Source organism: Ambystoma mexicanum, chromosome 14 (genome assembly GCF_040938575.1).
Source record: "Ambystoma mexicanum isolate Mex_15411 chromosome 14, UKY_AmexF1_1, whole genome shotgun sequence".
Classification (NCBI taxonomy): Eukaryota; Metazoa; Chordata; class Amphibia; order Caudata; family Ambystomatidae; genus Ambystoma; species Ambystoma mexicanum.
The window spans coordinates 103,809,518-103,827,735 of record NC_090940.1 but is presented as its reverse complement, the minus strand read 5'-3'; the positions used below and the strand labels follow the sequence as shown (position 1 = coordinate 103,827,735).

The window sequence follows — 18,218 nt, the reverse complement described above, 5'->3', positions numbered from 1 at the left end:
CTCACAATTGACTCTGAACAGTACTGGGACGAAGAAGAGGCAACTAAGAGCAATGAAGGCTACACTCTTTCACCACTCTCTTACTGGGACGAGGAAGATGCCTGCAAGGAGCTGTGAGGTTTAATTATGGTCAGGCAGGGCTAATGAAGCATGCACACCTGCAGCCTGTCCAGGGGCTGCATGTGTATAAAAAGAGACCAGCCCAGCGAGAGATAGAGCAACAGGGAAAACAGGGAGACTTGTCTGAGAAGCAGCAGAACGAGAAGACCAGTAGGAGCTGTGGCGAACTGTGGGGAGCGGAGCACGTCAAGACAAAGTGTCTTGAGACTGGCTTTAAAACTCCAAACCCTGTGTGCAGAGTTTACGCAGCGGAAAGCAGTGCCGAGCTGGGCCGATCCCGTAATCTTGAAGACTGGTGCTGATTGACTGCAGTTGTGAGTGCCACGCTGGAAAAACGTAGGGGCAGACTACCCCTAACCATCGTGGTAGCAGTGGAAGCAGAGGAATCCTTCAGCGACGCCGTGTGTGCATCCAAGAGCTCAAGTTGCAAGGAGTTTCAGAGACACAGGAATTACTCAGCAGCCCAGCAAACAAGTGTGATCCCTTAAAGCAATGGTATCAGCAATTGTTAAAGCAAATAGAAGGCTTTAGAAGAGAAATAATATCCTCAAACTAACTTTCCCATTGTGATTCAATGAAGGTTCTAGACAGAAAGTGTTATAAACTTGAAAAGCGAAAGGAAACTTTGCACAAGCCACAGAAATGGTTTGAGTGTTTGCTAAATGAACTAAAGAAATGTTGGGCACCTTTCAAGAGAAATATAAATGGATTTTCCCAATGAAAGGCACGTTGTGAAGATTAATTGAATATATGTTGCACAACAATTTAACTCATATCTTACAGTCAAGTACGTTGCAGGCTGAAGAAAGCCAAATAGTGAACTTTGAAAGCCAAACAGTGAACTTTGTAAATAAATACAGTGCAGCAAGGCCACAGACTGGCGGGAGGTGTGTAACTTTCTCTGGTAGAGCCAGGATGCTACCAAGGAGAAGCCAGAGAAGGGTGAATATTGTCCATCAAAGCCCATAGGCCACCAAAGAGAGGGATCCTGGTTGCATGACCTGTGATGGATAGATCATGTGGTCTGACAACTGCGCCTAGACCAGTGAGCCCTGAACTAGGATAACCCCTTTGTTTAAAAGACTGAAAGCGGTATACTTGGTGGAGCTGAACTTGAGAGCCCTGAGAAGCGAGGAGGTATACCAGTTGTCTCGAGAAGAAGCCTCAAGACCATCTTTTCTTTAAACTGTGCTATTTGGTAACTTGAGGAAGGGAACCCCAAGGATTGTATGGAACTGTGCTACCTTGAGTGGGAGAGAGGTCATTCCAAGACTTTTGGGGAACATTCTTGAACTTGGGGAAAGGAAGCTGACGAAGAAGCTGTGAGCTCGAAGCAGCTTAGATTATTTGATTATGGACATCCCTACACATTGTTTAACTTTAGTTGTGAGGGCAAGCATAGGTTTTGGAAACAGACAGACCTTTAAGTTGAACTCCTTGACTCAGATGTTCCTTAGTTTCATTCAGGCAGGGAAAATCACACCTTAGCTTAGGGCAAGTTAGGCCTTCTACCATCCTGACATTTGAGTTAATGAATTACTTTATTTCAAATCTTGACTCTGTTGTCTGTGTCGTATTTCATGATACCTTCACCGGACAAGAACTCCCTAAAACACATCCTAAAAATACCTCTTTGAATATATATGTGTTACTGTCATTAGGAAACTAAATATCTCTTTAAGTGAAAAAGCCCATTTAACTGGGACGAAGAAGAGGATATGAAGGGAAGAAAAGAGGCCGGCTGACACAGAGAGACTTGCGCTGTGGAAGTCCCACAACTATGTCATCCGTGAAAGGGGCGGAGACTCGAAGAGAGAGAAAACCCACAAAGTAAACGTGGGTAGAGAGACTGATACAGAAGAGAACCTGGATACACGGTGTCCTGTAATCCGAGAGGAAGGGGGCAGAGAGTTAGATAAACTGTGTCTCAACATCAGGCGAGAGAAGGAAATAAAGGTGGATGTGTGGTGTCCAAAAGCGCCGAGAGATGGAATGTGGTGGCATGATCGCAACAAGCTTGTGGTTGACCGAGGGTCCATTAAACAGCACTGAAACCACTCCATAACCGAGGACACAGCACCTAACGGGACTGAAGATCCCGAACGACTATCCTGGACAACGAAGAGAAAAGAGAACCAATCCCAAAGGAACAAAAGCCCCAGTGACATTCTCCCAACAGCAGGTAACAGGGAAAACGAGAGACCCGGGAGGGGACAGAGAATATATTTGGAATCAATCATACTCGTCCCAGTGAAACCCAAGGGACTGTAATATTAAAAGCCAGAAGAACGAACAAGAATCATTATGGGACCAATCATATTCATCCCTGTGAAATCTAAGACAGTGTAAAATTGAATCCCAGGGAAGTGAACAGGAATCATTTTGGGATGAATCATGCACATACCAGTGAAATCCAAGAGACTGTAATATTAAAACTCAGAGGAGTAAGTAAGAATTAATGTGGGACCAATCCTACTTGTCCCAGTCAAGTACAAGAGTCTATTGGAACCAATCATACTCGTTACAGTGGGGATACAGAGATCATAATATTGCAAGCTAAAGAAGAAAAAAAGAATCTTTAATTGGATCCACTTTGTCATATAAATACAAATCAATGAAGAACCTCTTTCGGTGGAGAGAACCAAGGGGAAGGCAATAAAGTAACCAAGAACACTTATCGAAGAGAGAAGAAGCAAACCCATGTTAAAGTATTGAATGAGTTACATGAACTGATCAAAAGAGTCACCAGAGACTATCTAAAAATCAAATGCTGAATAAAGTTTGTGAGAAGCGAATACCACAGGAGAAGGGAGTCATTGTCCTGTCCTTAGTTGTTATCTTAGAGGTAGGGCCAGTTGAGGTTAGTTTGGACGTTGGACAGATTCTATTAAGACATTCACTGATGACTGACAAGCACCTTAGCTAGTCTTGTTAGGTAGGGACGCTTTATAGTATAGGGAGTGATAGGCATTTCTTTCCCTTTGGTTAATAAAGAAGATAGTGAAATGGCTTATCGGAGTCCACGTCCTTCTTATGACAAGGTACATATGGTGTCAAATGTGGGATCTTAAAGGTCCCGAGATAGAGACAATCCTTAATCTCCAATGAGCAGATGGCCACAACCATTGATACATTACCACCTATAGGGTTATTAGGTGTAAAACCTATGTTACAAAAAGGGAAGGACCCTATAGTAGTTATTCCCACTCATCTCAATTCAGAATGACCCGATGATTCAGAAAATGTGGAGGAGATAAAGGATAAAGAGAACGATAGCGAAAACTCACAACTCACCTGAGTGGGAGGAGGCAGAGAGCAAAGGCTCTCTAAGTCTGACAACCAAGGATAAAACCGACTCATCATGAATAACCTAGAGATCTACCTGGATCGCCTGGTAAATCATCAGATCTAGATAGACAAATAAATTATCAGATCTAGACAGACCAACATCTCTGAGCAGGGTTAGACCAAATAAGGGTGGGACCCCAACACCTCCTAGTCCCCATGGGGTATTACAATTACAACCCTATCAAGAAGGAGAAGACCTCAGGACCTTATTTATACATTTTGAAAGGCTGGCAACACAATGTAACTTGGATGAGGGAGTACAACCATGCTATTTAGCCATCCTATTAAAAGGAGACCTACAAGCCTCTTATCATACAATTAATTCACTGGGAACCACTTCATTCACTGAAATAAAAGGAGCCCTTTTAGAAATAGTAGTACAAACAGAGATCTTCTGACAGTTAAAGGTTTGGGAGATCCATCTGCTATTTACTGAACCCCCACTAGAGTTAGGAGCCTGGGTTTAAAATACTTTCCCAGTGGTTAGGAAGAAAGACATTACCTGAGGTCTCAGAAGTTTTAACATTAGAATAATGTATTAATGGCCTTCCACAAACCTACAAAGAGGTATTTTAGAGCAACACAAACCATCATTTGAGACAGCCATTGAGGTAGCTCAAGCACATTCTGAAGCTGCCAAATATCTAAGGTATGTCGCAAAACCAGGAGAAGGAAAGAAATGAGTAAAACTCCCGACCAAATTTACACCACCAGACAAATGGGTAAAACCAGGAAAACTCATACCCGGAGACCCTAGCAGTGAAGAGGATCTTCATAAGAGAACTACTCCAGCAATAATGATAACAACCCTGCTATTCAGTAGGGAAAAAATAGGAAAAGTGAAAACACTTTTTTTCCTTCACCCTGATATGTTTCTTGTGTGGAGAAAAGGCAGATATTGCTAGATTCTGTCCAAAGAAATAACCAGAAGAACCAATTGACATAGGGTGGATGTCAGCGGAATCATGGGTAAGAGGAGAAAGAGTCATTGGAAACAGAACCCGACACTTCTGAGATATATTATTGGTGGTTTCAACCCTTTAAAGCCCATGAGAATATTCTGGCAATTGGAGTTTGGGCCAACGCTCTCATTGACTCCGGAAGCAAACAACAGCCATGAGAGCAGATCTTCTATATCCTGAGGACCTACAAAGTGGTCCTCCAGTGAAAATAACGTGTGCTCATGGGGACGCAGAAACCCAACTGAAAGTACTACTAACATTAGAGGTTAGAACTCAACCCATAACCATGAGATCAGCAATCATTCCAGGATTACCGGAACAAGTTATAATAGGGACTGATTTTTCAACTTTTAGTGAACTGCTGAGACTTCAAGAAACTTCAAGGATTCCCTACTCTCCTTTACACTCCTAGGAACCTTCCATTAAATTATTGTAAGGGTATCGAAGAAGGAAGCTGACACAAGGGTGGCATGTTTGTTGCTATAGACTTTTATTGATATAAACAAAAACTCACTATCCCTATCTCGAAGAGGGGTTTCCCTGCCTCAAACTAATACTAAAGGATCTGTCAGAATGTCCGTCCAAATGTAAATCTGCTGTCCTTTGTCGCAATCAACTTCTATCCCTTACACTCCAACTAAAGACTAATATAAACCAACAGAAAGTTCCTTCTCCAGAAGAATGACTCCCTTCTCCTGGTATATGGGTAGCGTTCTCAAAATGTTCTCTTGCAAAAAGGTGCCAGGGGTAATGACTCCTTTCCCCTGGCTTGTAGCAATCTAAAAGAAAGATCTTTCACCAGGAGAATGACTCCCTTCTCCTGGTTTACGGGTCGTGTTCCCAAAATGACCTCTTGTAAAAAAAAAATGCCACTGAGAATGACTCCCTTCCTGTGGCTAGTACTTCCTGTACTTTGCACAGTCAACCTTCTGGATCAGGAAAATGGCTCGCTTCCCCTGGTACTGGTCTGCACTTTCCCAAAAAGTTCACAACATGGCCAGGGGGAATGACTCCCTTCCCCTGGCATCTCTTCAGCATAGTTGAAAGGATTCAGTTTTCTCACCAGGAGAATGACTCCCTTCGGGTGTTTGAGTGTTATTGTACAACATGGATTTTAGCTCAGCATTCTTTCACTAGATCTACAAAGTCCCAAGTCCTACTAAAATCAGGGTTCCAGACCCTTATCTGATGGTCAGTGGGCTTATCTTTGCCACTGGTATGAGGAGGATTTCCTCGGATGCACTCTTCCCTTCTGTTGGGGTCCCAGACCCTTCTCTTGTGGTTAGTGGACTTATCCCTGCCACTAGCCTTGATGGCCCTCTGCTAGGCATCACGCTTGCCCCAGCATGAAGCAGAAACCTCTTTCCTCCCCCAACATTCCAACCGGTCTGCAAGTGCTTCCCATTACTATCTGGGACTTGCGTGCACAGCGCCTGTCTCTCCAGGGACTGGGGTTGGTCTGCTTCCTGTAGCCACCTGATTCGTCACTGCTTCTACGGCGGATTCACGTGTTGTGGCTTCATGGGGACCGCACAGTGCACCTCCTCCTGGTGGTCATGCTACTGCCTCGCCTGCTTCCTGCCGGGCTTGGACTCGCCGACGCAGGACCCATCATGGACTCCCTCAGCCACTTGCAGGTGTCCTCTGCAGAGCCCTCTCCTCGGGTCGAGTGTGGACTTCAAAACTCCTGGGTTCTCTGAAGTGGACGGAAAGCGAAGATCTTGAGTCCTTCTTCTCCTTCTATTTCATGGGGCTTACTCCGCCCCAGCGTAACGTCAACACTGGTTGTCAATGGCTCCTGGGCATTCCTCATGCTTCATGTGAGCTACCTCATCTCAGTACTAGGACAGTCGGTGATCCTCATGTTTTCTGTGCTCTTCTTCATCCTAGTACTTACTGTCTTAGTTGTACTCCTGGTACTACAGAAATACATCGATTTAAATCAATATAGAGGTTTGAAATGGAAGCAGGGCTAAGGCATATAGGGGTGTGATGGTATACAATGGATTGTACCCAAGGTAGTTGTCCGTATTTCCAGAGTGGGAGTCCCTCCCCATGAGGTCCTCTCACATTAAACCACCCCTAGGGGGACTATTGGTTAGCGGCCACACCTCCCTTCCCTCATGGGAAAGGGCTGCCCTTTGGGGAGAAGTGATGATACCTGGCAGATCATCACATTAACTGATGAACCCATCTGGAACTGAGAAACAATGTGATCCCCAAGTTCTGAGAAGTCCACTTCAGCTGTTCAGGACTCAACGTCAAAGAATGGCTGGTCATCAGGAAGAAGGGAAACCAGAGAAATAAGGGGAAAGGTATGTGACGAATTGCAGGAATTTGTCCCTTCTTCCCAAGGGGGAGCCCCCCATGATGCTAGGGAGGTGAGCCCGCTCCGCAATCCCCTCCCTAGAGGTAGAGGCAAGTGGGACCTCACCAGGGAGAGACTCCCTCTTTGGGGACAAGGACTCCCGTTCCTGTAAGGAACTCCCTAAAACACATCCTAAAAATACCTCTTTGAATATGCCTTTACGAAGATGGGTGTGAAGAAAAGATCAATATGTCTTACTGAGATCAGGGAACTCTAAATGTTTCTTTAAGTGAAAATGCCCATTTAACTGGGACAAAGAAGAGGTTATGTATGGAATCTGTATGGAATCACTCATACTTGTCCCAGTGAAATAGAAACAATAATATTGAAGCCCAAAAGAATAAAAGAGAATCATTGTGGGACCAACCATGCTAGTTCCAGTGAAACCTAAGATACTGTAATATTGAAGCCCAGGAAAGTGAACAAGACTCGTGGGATCAATCCTACGCGTACCAGTGAAATCCAAGAGACTGTAACATTAAAACTCAGAGTAAGCAAGAATTATTATGAAACCAATCATACTCGTCCCAGTCAAGTACAAGAGTCTATTGGAGCCAATCGTACTCATTACAGTGGGGATACGGAGATCATAATATTACAAGCTAAAGAAGGATCCCTGAATCTTGGGGAATGTTATCCTCTTTGTCACATAAATACAAGTAAACAAAGAAACTCTCCCAGTGGAGAGAACTAGAGGAAGGGAATAAAGTAACCAAGCACACTTATCAAAGTGAGAAGCAAAGCCATGTTAAAGTATTGAATGAGTCGCATGAACTGATCAAAAGAGTCACCAGATACTGAATAAAGTTTGTGAGAAGCAAATACCACAGAAGAAGGGAGCCATTCTCCTGTCGTTAATTGTTCTCTTAATGGTAGGGCCACTTGAGGTTAGTTTGGACGGTGGACAGATTCTGTTAAGACATTCACTGACGACCACCTAAGCTAGTCTTGTTAGGTAGGGATGTCTTATGGTATAGGGAGCGATAGGCATTTTTTTCCTTTGGTTAAAAAAGAAGATAGTGAAATGTCTTATCAGAGTCTACGTCCTTGTACTGACCCACCACAGTTCACATAGTCAGGGACATTTAGTCAGAAACAAATGACATTAAGAGATGGGCATTGAGATGGGAGCGAAAGATATGAAGGGAAGGAGAAGCTCGGATGTCAGGAGGGCGGTTGCTCCATAATTTAGGAGCCAGAAGAGAAAATGAACGAAACCGCAAAGGAGTGCAGCGAGGCTTGAGAGAGGTGAGAAAGTGAACATGCTGAGAAAAGAGAAAGCCTGATAGAGTATTTATAAGGTGAAATAAGGGAGAAAAGAAAAGAAGGAGCAAAACTAGGAAAGCATTTGAAGACTGCAAAGAAAATGAAATTAATCATAGGAAGAATGGGGTGAGGACAGGTAGGTAAGATTGTCTTGAGAGCGAGATTTCTTCCAGCGGCACTGCGCTTTTCGGACGGTTGAACGAAGTGAAAAGAGAGCAGGTGATAGTGAGGGTTGTGAAGGTTTACACAAGGGAAAAACATAGATGAAGGATGAAGTGTGTCCTCAGTGGAGGACAGGTTGTTAGATCAGGGGACAGGGTAGAGAAGATATCAGTAGATGAGAGAGTAGAGAGAAGAGTGTAAGAGAATGAGAGTGGGGAGCATTGGTGGAGGTCACGACGGGAGAATACAGTAGGAGAGGAAGATGGGGTGGCAGGATGAGGGATTTAGGACGAGAAGGAAAGAAGAAAGGGATCAGACGAGTATATAAGTAGAGTGGAAACTGGGAGGTTAAAGGAAATAGATGAGAAAATCCGGTCAAGAGAAGAGCTGGAGATATGAGAGGAGGGCATGGGAGAGCCAATAAGGACTAAAATGAAGAAAGGGGATGAGGGGTGAGGAAGCATGGGATGAAGATAGATGGAGATTAAAGTCGCCTGCATAATGATGTCTATTCCTTTCCTGGGGACTCACGCATGCCTTCACACATGTGTTAGCCCGTCTCAAGGGACCTGGTCCTTTAAGCAAGTTTTCCAGTCTTTGTGTTTTTGGATTCTCTCCTCCTCAGCACTTGGGTTGGGGAGGAGATAATCAGAGGAAATTCTACAAAGGACCTTTCCCTGTCAGGGATTCTGTTGGTACCACCACTCACCTGAAATAGGTCTATATGTGTCTTTGCCCTCTCACCTGAGAAAGCTTCTGTATTCCTATCCAGTCAGAAGAAACATTGGTTGTAGTCACCGCCAGTCAGTGGCATGTCTAGATTCTTTTGACTTGGGTGGCCCAAGTGGGGCACTGACTTACGCAGGGGTGGCATGAAGTACGAGCGCACACACAAAGAATGATCATAGTTTAGGATAGTGGGGTGACACCTGAGATGCTCAATCAGATTCCAGGTGTAGCATGTATCCCCCCCAGGCCACTTCCTGGAACTGCCAGTGCCGGCAGTCATCCAGATACCACGTAACAGCTACTCCCAGGCAGTCCGCCAGAGGATAGTTAACTGTCATGTACCACCAAATCCCCCTCACTCAAGTTCAGGACCACCGAGCCAATCGGGAGTCAGCATGACATCACACCAGGAACTTTGGAGCACAGAGATTAACCCCTACGGTCCCAGGCAGCCTTGCGTTTCTATTTCCTGGCCAGCAAAGTAGAAAACAGCATTCTGTGCCTGAAGAATTAATGGGGCTATTCAAAAATAAATCACCTTGATTAAAAGTAGTAATGTACTATTTGTAGATGTAAATCTATCAGAAATTACTCTCCAATTTTCTTTTTTGCAAAATCGGGAATCTTCCTGATTCCCCAGCCACTTTGCTATTCTCAAAGAGAAACTTTCCTTCACTGCATCAGTCCTCACTGTATTGTAATATAAAAGACTCAGCCCTAGTGGGACATACGGTGTTTGCAGCAAGTGACACACAAATGGCCTTAACAGGTGCTGAACCCACTGAGCTAGCTCAGCCTATCGATATATGTAGATTTCTAAAACCCATTGCGCCACTGCGTCTTTAAGCATCACACAGATCCACGTTTGAACTAATTTATTATATCATCAACGTTTTTAAAAATAACTTCAAATAGAATTTGGTCTTATTGCCTTTTGTATTGTGAACAATCTGTTCTTTCTTTCCGAGTGATAATGTACTTGCTACAGCCTTTGTTCTTCTTTTGACAGCATTAATTTATGCTGAAGGCCTCACTGGCTACTGGCACAAGAATGGCACTGCTTTCAGTGGGCACTTTATCTGTGAGCTTCTCAGCAGCACGCAGGGTGTCCTGGGATTTGCCTAGCATAGTCTGCATGTTATTGAGCTGTCTTTATAATCACGTTTTGTGACAATGGCGATGTTATAATCTTGGGAAGAGCTATTTAGCTCCTTCTCTCTGAAAAAAGGACCATTTACTTGCTAAGAGCAGCTCATTGTAGCCCTAAACAAAGACATCCTGCCTTGCTGGAGTGCTTTCACCACCCTCTTGTGTGATATTATTTACTGCACAGACATTGGCAACACAGACTTCCGTTGAACGGCAGGCAGTCTCTCTCTCTCTCTCTCTCTCTCTCTCTCTCTCTCTCTCACACATGTGCGTCTGCACACACACAAAAGTATGATTGCGCACTGACACATGCCCACACACAAAAAATACTTGTTCTAAAAAAGGTTAAATGACTACCCATAAAAGATTAAAGTCTACGCAAAATTGGAAATGGCTATGTTAAGGCTTAACCTATTATTAAATATTAAACATAAAATAAAACCTATATTTTTGGACCCTCAACGCACTTCTTTTTTGGATTGTTGCGAATGCGTTTTTTTATGTCAAGACAGGAGGTTTCATATTATGCATACAATTCAGATTTTCAACACATTCGTTACTGAAAGTCATAATTCAATTAAAGACACGGAGGCGAAGGATTATGCTTTCTCCAAACTTTACTGTTCAGCAGCAAAGAAAACAAATATGAATAACAGTACAAAACTAATAAAAAACTGCAATAACCATGAAGTTTTTGAGTTTTGTAGTCCATGTCCATTGGTCTGCAAACTGACCATGTGATTCCAATAACCAATCAAAACCAAGTCCTCAAATAAACCCTATTGTCCTCTTTCTATTCCTCCTCTTTCTTTGATCCTGTGAGGTTGTGTTCAGTACTTCTTTGAAATTCCCTCTGCATCCTAACTCAGATCCCAGATTGCTTGTTGTCCGTCGCCAATCCTATAGAAGCATAAAATTAGAAAGGTGACTATAGACCGAAGAAAAAACGGGTGAGACAATCGTATACATAAGCACAATCAAACTATATCTTCAATAAACCATTACAAATATTTTCTCATAAGCAGTATGCATAACACATAAAACATGATATATCACTTTCTACATTCATACGATTGATAGGGTGGGATAATCCTTCGCCTCCGTGTCTTTAATAGAATTATGACTTTCAGTAACGAATGTGTTGAAAATCTGAAGTCTATGTCAAGACCAGAGGCTCGGATTATGCTTGTTCAAAGCTTACTTACCACTACCGATGTCGCACTTTCCATGGGTTTAAAATAAAAGGTTTTAAAAGTCGATTCATTCGACCAATCTGCAGCCCTCATAATATCCTCTACTCTGGCTCCTATATTATACGCTTTAGAAGCCATCGCTCCTCTAGAGGAGTGGGTGCCATATCTCTCAACATCTATGCTCGCTTGTACCATCACCCATCTAAGCCATCTAGCTATAGTGGCCGGTGTAACCGCTTTATAAGGCCTACAAATTGCTATCAACAATTGTGACTCTCCCGGGGGACTAACCTCCTTCGTCATCTCCTCATATGCCGCTAAGCATCTGACTGGACATAATTTTGGTTGAGTTGGGAAAGACTCATAGGAAATAGATCTTAAACCTGTTTTGGTCCTCTTTGTTATAAGGAAAGTCACTCCGTTCGGACCTATACTCTTCCTGTTAACCTCCAGAGCCCTAACATCAGAGAATCTTTTGAATGCTAAAAGACATAAAAGCATAGATAATTTGCCTGAAATCACTTTCTGTGACAGCTCTTGATTATCTGGCCAAGATAAAAATAGTTTCAAGACTTTATCTACATCCCACAACTGATTATACTTAACACTAGGGGGTTTTAGCATCCTTACTCCCTTTAACAATCTACAGATCAAAGGATGTTCACCAATCGCTACGCCCTCTACTGTGGGGGCCCCGTAGATATCGCAGACCTGGCTATGTTGATAGTCCTGTAAGCCTTCCTCTGCGCTGCCATCTGAGCTAAAAAATTGGCCACGTGAATTACATCCGCTCTATCGGGATGAATATTCCTTTCCAAACACCAGCTATTCCATCTATCCCATGCTGATCTATAAGCCATGTGAGTCCCTGGGGCCCAGGATTCGTTAATGATGTTCTCAGCCTCATTCGATAGTCCTGGCCTAGCCCAAGATCTCCTGAAATCGTCCACGCTATTAGTCTAAGTCCCCCTGACCTCACTAGTGGATGACTGCGATCTCTGGGATCTCGAATGATAAATTCTGTGTTGGGTAGAACTACTGGGTTGTGATGTGTCAATTCCAGTAGACTGGGAAACCATGCCTGCCCCTTCCAGTCCGGTGTAATCAAAATTATGGATGCTTTTTGGCGCCTCACCTGCGCTAGCGTCCTCGCTATCATGGAGAAAGGAGGAAACGCGTAATTTGTCTGGTGTTCCCAAGATTGTAGGAAGGCATCAGTCGCCTCCGCTTCCGGATCCGGTCTCCATCTGAAGAACCGAGGAAGCTATTTGTTTAGTCTCGATGCAAATAGATCGATCTGGCAAGGACCCCATCGTGTCATAATTTCCTGGAACACTACCTCGTCCAGCTTCCAATCGCTGGCGTCTCTGAGGTATCTCGTGTTCCAATCGGCCACTTCGTTCATCTGACCCGGCAGATATTCTGCCGTCACTGAGACTCTTCTCTCCAGACAGAGTTCCCAGAAATCTTTTGCCAGTTCTGCCAATAACCTGGATCTCGTCCCCCCCAGTCTGTTGACATATCCGACTGCGGAGACATTGTCCATCTTTAACAGAACGCAACATTGTGCTTTCTCCTGGGTCCAGCATCTCACTGCAAAGGACCCCGCCAACAATTCCAGGCAGTTGATGTGGAGCCTTGTCTCCTGGTCCGACCACCTGCCGCCTGTCGACAGGTTCCCGCAACGGGCTCCTCCGCCCCATCTGCTGGCATCAGATTCGATAATAAGGTCCGGGGATTAACCAAATATGGCTCTCCCGTTCCATGCATCCATATGAATGAGCCACCATTCCAACTCCTCTCTCACCTCCTGCGAAATATTCACTTTTGATTCGTATGAATCGCCCCTCCTGAGGTGAGAGATCTTCAGCCTCTGGAGTGCCCTGTAATGCAGAGGCCCTGGAAATATCACTTGAATTGATGCCGCTAGACGGCCCACCAATCTCGCGATGTCCCTCAACGACAGTTCTCCCTTCGCTAGAGTATGTCTCAGCTGCTTCTTGATGTCGTTCACCTTTTGAATGGGTAAACTGAAAGTTCCCTGTATCGAATCCACTGTGAAACCCAGAAATTCTACTGACTGGACAGGTGTTACACTGGACTCCTCCCAATTTATCAGAAACCCCACACTCTCTAACAGCTCTATAGTTATCTGAATCTGTTCTATTAACGTTTCCTTCTCTTGACACATCAGACATATGTCATCTAGATAAATTATCAGCCTTATCCCTTGAGCTCTGAGATGAGATACTACAGGTTTCATCATTTTTGTGATACACCAAGGTGCCGATGCCAGGCCGAACGGCAGACACCGAAATTCCCATATCGTTCTCCCCCCAGATGAACCTCAGAAACCTGCAGTGTTCCTCTGCTATGGGAATAGTCAGGTATGCATCTTTCAAATCTATTCTGGCTAACCAATCTCCCTGAATAAGGGTATCTCTCAACAGATGTATCCCTTCCATCTTGAAATGTCTGTACACTACGTAACTGTTTAGGCCTCTCAGATTTATGATCGGTCTCTTCTTGTTCCTTTCTTTCACTATGAACATATTGCTTATGTAACCTCCTACCTGACCTGCAGTGGGTCGTATAGCTCTTTTCTTTACCAAACCCCGTAATTCTCTTTCCAGTAAGGCCCTGTCTTCCTTGTTCATCTCTAAACACTTTGGCGGTTCTCTTTGATAAGGTGTTTCTATAAAATTTATATAAAAACCTTGAGCGGTCTGAAGTACCCAGGGATCCCCTGATATGTTCAACCAATTTTGTTAAAATTGAGTAGTTCTCCCCCCTACTTCTGGGGTAATTGAATGTGGGAATGATATTCTCACCTGGGTTATTCTGTTGACGCTCCCCTCGCCAGACTCTGCCTCTTCCCCTACTCCTCGATGGGAAGAAAGGCGTTTGCCTGCACTCTTCCTGTTTGCGCCAACTTGTTCTGTCTTGAAAGGATCGATTGAATTGGAACCGGCCAGCCGAGCGACCCCTGCCTCTGCTGGCCCGTCCAAAAATCTGCCTCCCGAAAACTCTCTTAAGAGAAGCCTGAGCCTTATCCAAGGCTGCGTAAGAATTTACAAATTTGGTGAGCACCTTGATAAAGGAGTCCCCAAACAACTTTCCTTTCGCCGATGTGGCAGATTCTGAGGAGGCTAATTCACTTAATTTAGGGTCGATCTTTACTAACAAAGATCTCCTCCTTTCAGTGGTTATAGCATGATAATCATTCCCCAGCATGCATATTGCCCTTTGGGCCCATCCGATAAGAATTGTCGGGTCTATCGGTTCCCCTTTTACTTTTGCTTCTTCTCCCATCTGGAGAATCTTTGTGAGGGGTCCCGTCATATCAAGCATCTTATCCTGGCATGATCGCCAGGATCTATCGAGACCCTTCCTCGTATTTTTTATAAACTTGCTCATAAAAGTTATCATTTTTTCATCTATAACAGGTGTATCGGCCGCACCTTCAGGGAGGAGTGGTCTGGGGCATTCCGCCCTCATCTTGCTTCTAGCCTCTTTGGCTAACGGTACCCTCAGGCGTATCTTTAAATATGCCGTAATTCTTTTGGGTGGTTCCCATTCTGACGATCTGGGATGGATCAGTGCTTCCGGATCGAAATCCTCATCATCAGCACCATCCTCCTCAACCTCCTCCTTCTTTCTTTTCTTTGACGCCTCATGGCTTTCTTCCCCTGATGAGGATATCGATAACACTTCCTCTTCTTCAGGATATTCCTCCTCCCAATCATTCTCACCCTCATCTGAGGTATAGGAAGATGACTCTCGTCCCCTGCTAGGCACCGTTTTACCCTTTCTCTTCTTTTTACCACTTTTCTTCTTCGGTGGGGAGCCCGGGGGGGTGTGGGCTTCTTCCGCCCTACGGGCTGATTTACTGCCCCCTTTGGATTTCATCCGTGCCTTAAGGCCCTTGACCTCCTCCAGGCCCTGAGAGAATCGGAGCAAGTCCCCCATCAGCGCTATTTGCTGAGGATTATGTCCCAATGAAGCCCCCAGGGCTTTCTGGAAGACATCAGTCATGTCTGAGTGGCTCCTCTTTTGGCTAACACTAGCCTTCCCTTCATCACTGGAGGAACTCATGATTCTCAGGCCCTGGGGAGGAGTGTGAGAATGTGTATGTTATGAATATATATATATATATATATATATATATATATATATATATATATATATATATATATATATATGTGTACCAGGGGCCTCCAAAACTCTCTCAGTACAGAGAGCCAAATTTGTAGAGCAATTGAAATATCTTCCCTGGTTCTGATTATGTAAACAGATATAATAATAATAATATAAAATCACAGGTTTTACCTGGGACTGTGCCCGTAGAAGGTGCGGTATCTGTTGATAGCCTGCAGGGGCGCTGTAGTGCTCTTGAACACAACGCTATGTTCGGCGAATGGACGATGCGTGTTGTTTTAATCTCAAATAGTCAATAAAAGATCTTTCAGTGGAGCATACACACTCGCATCAAGAAACAATTCAACTCAGGATGAAAAAACGAATATAAGAAGAAGAAGAGAGCGCCGGAACTACGCGGTCCCATCGCGCTCTCTCTTCCGTTGTAATAGTGCCCTTCCTGATGGATCCGAGGAGCTGCGGCCGCCGGTGCACCAGCCCCGTCGCGGCCGCAACTCCCGAGTGCCACCTGACTGTAGCGGATATGCTCTGCCTGAAGAGAAAAGAAAAACACGCACGCGTGTCAGGTAAAGTATTAAACTGTCATTCACCAAGTCACACACAGTCAGGATTAATAAAGTGAAAAAAGTATTTAACTCGCTGCCGAGCAGCAAAGAAAGAGGAGGAATAGAAAGAGGACAAGAGGTTTTATTTGAGGACTTGGTTTTGATTGGTTATTGGAATCACATGGTCAGTTTGAAGACCAATGGACATGGACTACAAAATTCAAAAACTTCATGGTTATTATAGTTTTTTATTAGTTTTGTACTGTTATTCATATTTGTTTTCTTTGCTGCTGAACAGTAAAGTTTGGAGAAAGCATAATCCGAGCCTCCGATCTTGACATAGAATCTTTACTTCTGAACCACAGCAGCAAAGAAAAAACTTTTACAAACAAAAAAGTTTGAATAACAGAACTAAATAAAAGTTCACAGCCAATGTAAGGTAAACTCCCCAATCCAACATGGAGGACAGGTCATGCCCTGCAGATGACCAATGAGCAGGGACCCTCCTCTATTTATGTCCTTTACTCTAATCCCAACTCCTCTTTCTTTGCTGCTAACACCACAGCTAAGTCACTCCTTCTAGTTGTGCCTTGCATGCTAGTCAATAGTTGGCATAATGCATTGTATATTATATATTTTATATTGTGTAGAGTGTAGTGTTTTACTTTATAAGTAACGCTCTTACTGCTTTCACTTTGAAAACATGTTTTCCTTGGTTTTCTTGTTGAGGTTTATTATGCTATTGCAGTCTTAGTGAGGTCGCCTGTGACCGCTGCTTCATTATTAGTGTCTTTTCCTTTTAAGTAAGTGAGCAGCTCCGCTGCCGACACGGTTTTTCCTTCTTTTCTGCTAACCCAACGCGCGCAGGCCTGTCTGAAGCTTTAGCTTCAGGCCCGTCGCACGTTGGTTTTGTGCTCTTAGCAGCGCTTGTTCACCCGTCACTCCAGGCCCTACACGCACGGTTCTGTCGGAAACCTTCGCTTCAGACCTGACGCGTGTGGGCCTGTTTGCTATATTATTGCGCATTGCCTTTGGAGTTGTCGGCGCCGGTTGGCCCCGCCCACTCTATGCCCAACACACACGGGTCTGTTTGAAGTTTTCACTCCAGACCCGACACATGTGGGCCTTTTTTGCTATATATTTTGTTGTGCATTACCTTTGGAATTTCGGCGCTGGTTGGCCCGCCCTCTACATGCAACACGCGCAGGCCTGTTAGAAGCCTTTGCTTCAGACCCGACGCACGCAGGGGATTGAATATATTTTAATATATATTTTAACATAGTTTAGTACAGTTTGGACAGCGGCTCCGTAGTGTAGTGGTTATCACGTCTGCTTTTCATGCAGAAGATCCTGGGTTCGTTCCCCAGCAGAACCAGTATTTTACTTAAATTATATTGTATAATTTGAACACTTTCCAATATTATGGGAGATATTCACTAATGTTTTTCGACTTCAAGTCAGACCGGTGTACCGGCCAACCCTGCCCCACGTGCTTGCCATTCAGAAGCTTTTGTTTCAGGTGTTTCGCAGAGGGAGGAAGGGTTTCCCATCAATATGATATTCCCTCTGGGAATAATTTCAGCAGAGCTGGTTCGCCTTGCTATAGGCGTACAACAGCCTGCTCGGCTTCAGGCTTTGCCTGAATTATAGTGCAAGGCTTCCCCCTCATGTGCTGCTGGGTACCACACCATGCTAGGGTGAGCAGCTTGGATGTGCGCTTGCGCAATGTGTTTTTTCCTCTGTTACGGCGAGAATATGAGCCGTGTGTAAAGAGCATTAACCCTTACCTGCTAGGTTTGCGGTTACATTGAGTGCAAATAAAAATAATTATACTATATTTATTTTCTTCTAAGAAAAGCGAGAGAGAAGTTTGTTATAGAACATAAGGGGAGTCTTCCCTGCCTATCTAACAATTAGTTCCGCAGATAGTCCTCATTGGACACTGCTTGGTCAAACCTTATTTCTTCGCTAGCCTCAGCATTTAATAAGCCTATTAACGAGATCCCTGACTTTCATTCTTCCCGTTAAGTGATTTCTTCTTTCGGGATCTATCTCCCTGTTGGTGCATTTGTTTTTTCCTATCATGTACAGGACAACTCAGTCCGCCCTTTTCCCCTAGTTACTCACCCCCCCTTCCCCGGTAAGGGGTTAAAACGTGAGTTGGAGGAGTCCCGACTGTCCCAGTATGGTCCTCCTTGGGTCTGATAGCAGCTTCCCG

The 18,218-nt window shown here is 44.3% G+C and overlaps 1 non-coding gene across 1 annotated transcript; it reads left to right on the top strand.

The window, feature by feature from the left end:
• Positions 1–17,302: 17,302 nt before the first annotated feature.
• On the top strand, positions 17,303–17,375 carry TRNAE-UUC (transfer RNA glutamic acid (anticodon UUC)). The gene has a single exon. It is a non-coding gene; the product is annotated as a tRNA-Glu (tRNA).
• Positions 17,376–18,218: the final 843 nt, after the last annotated feature.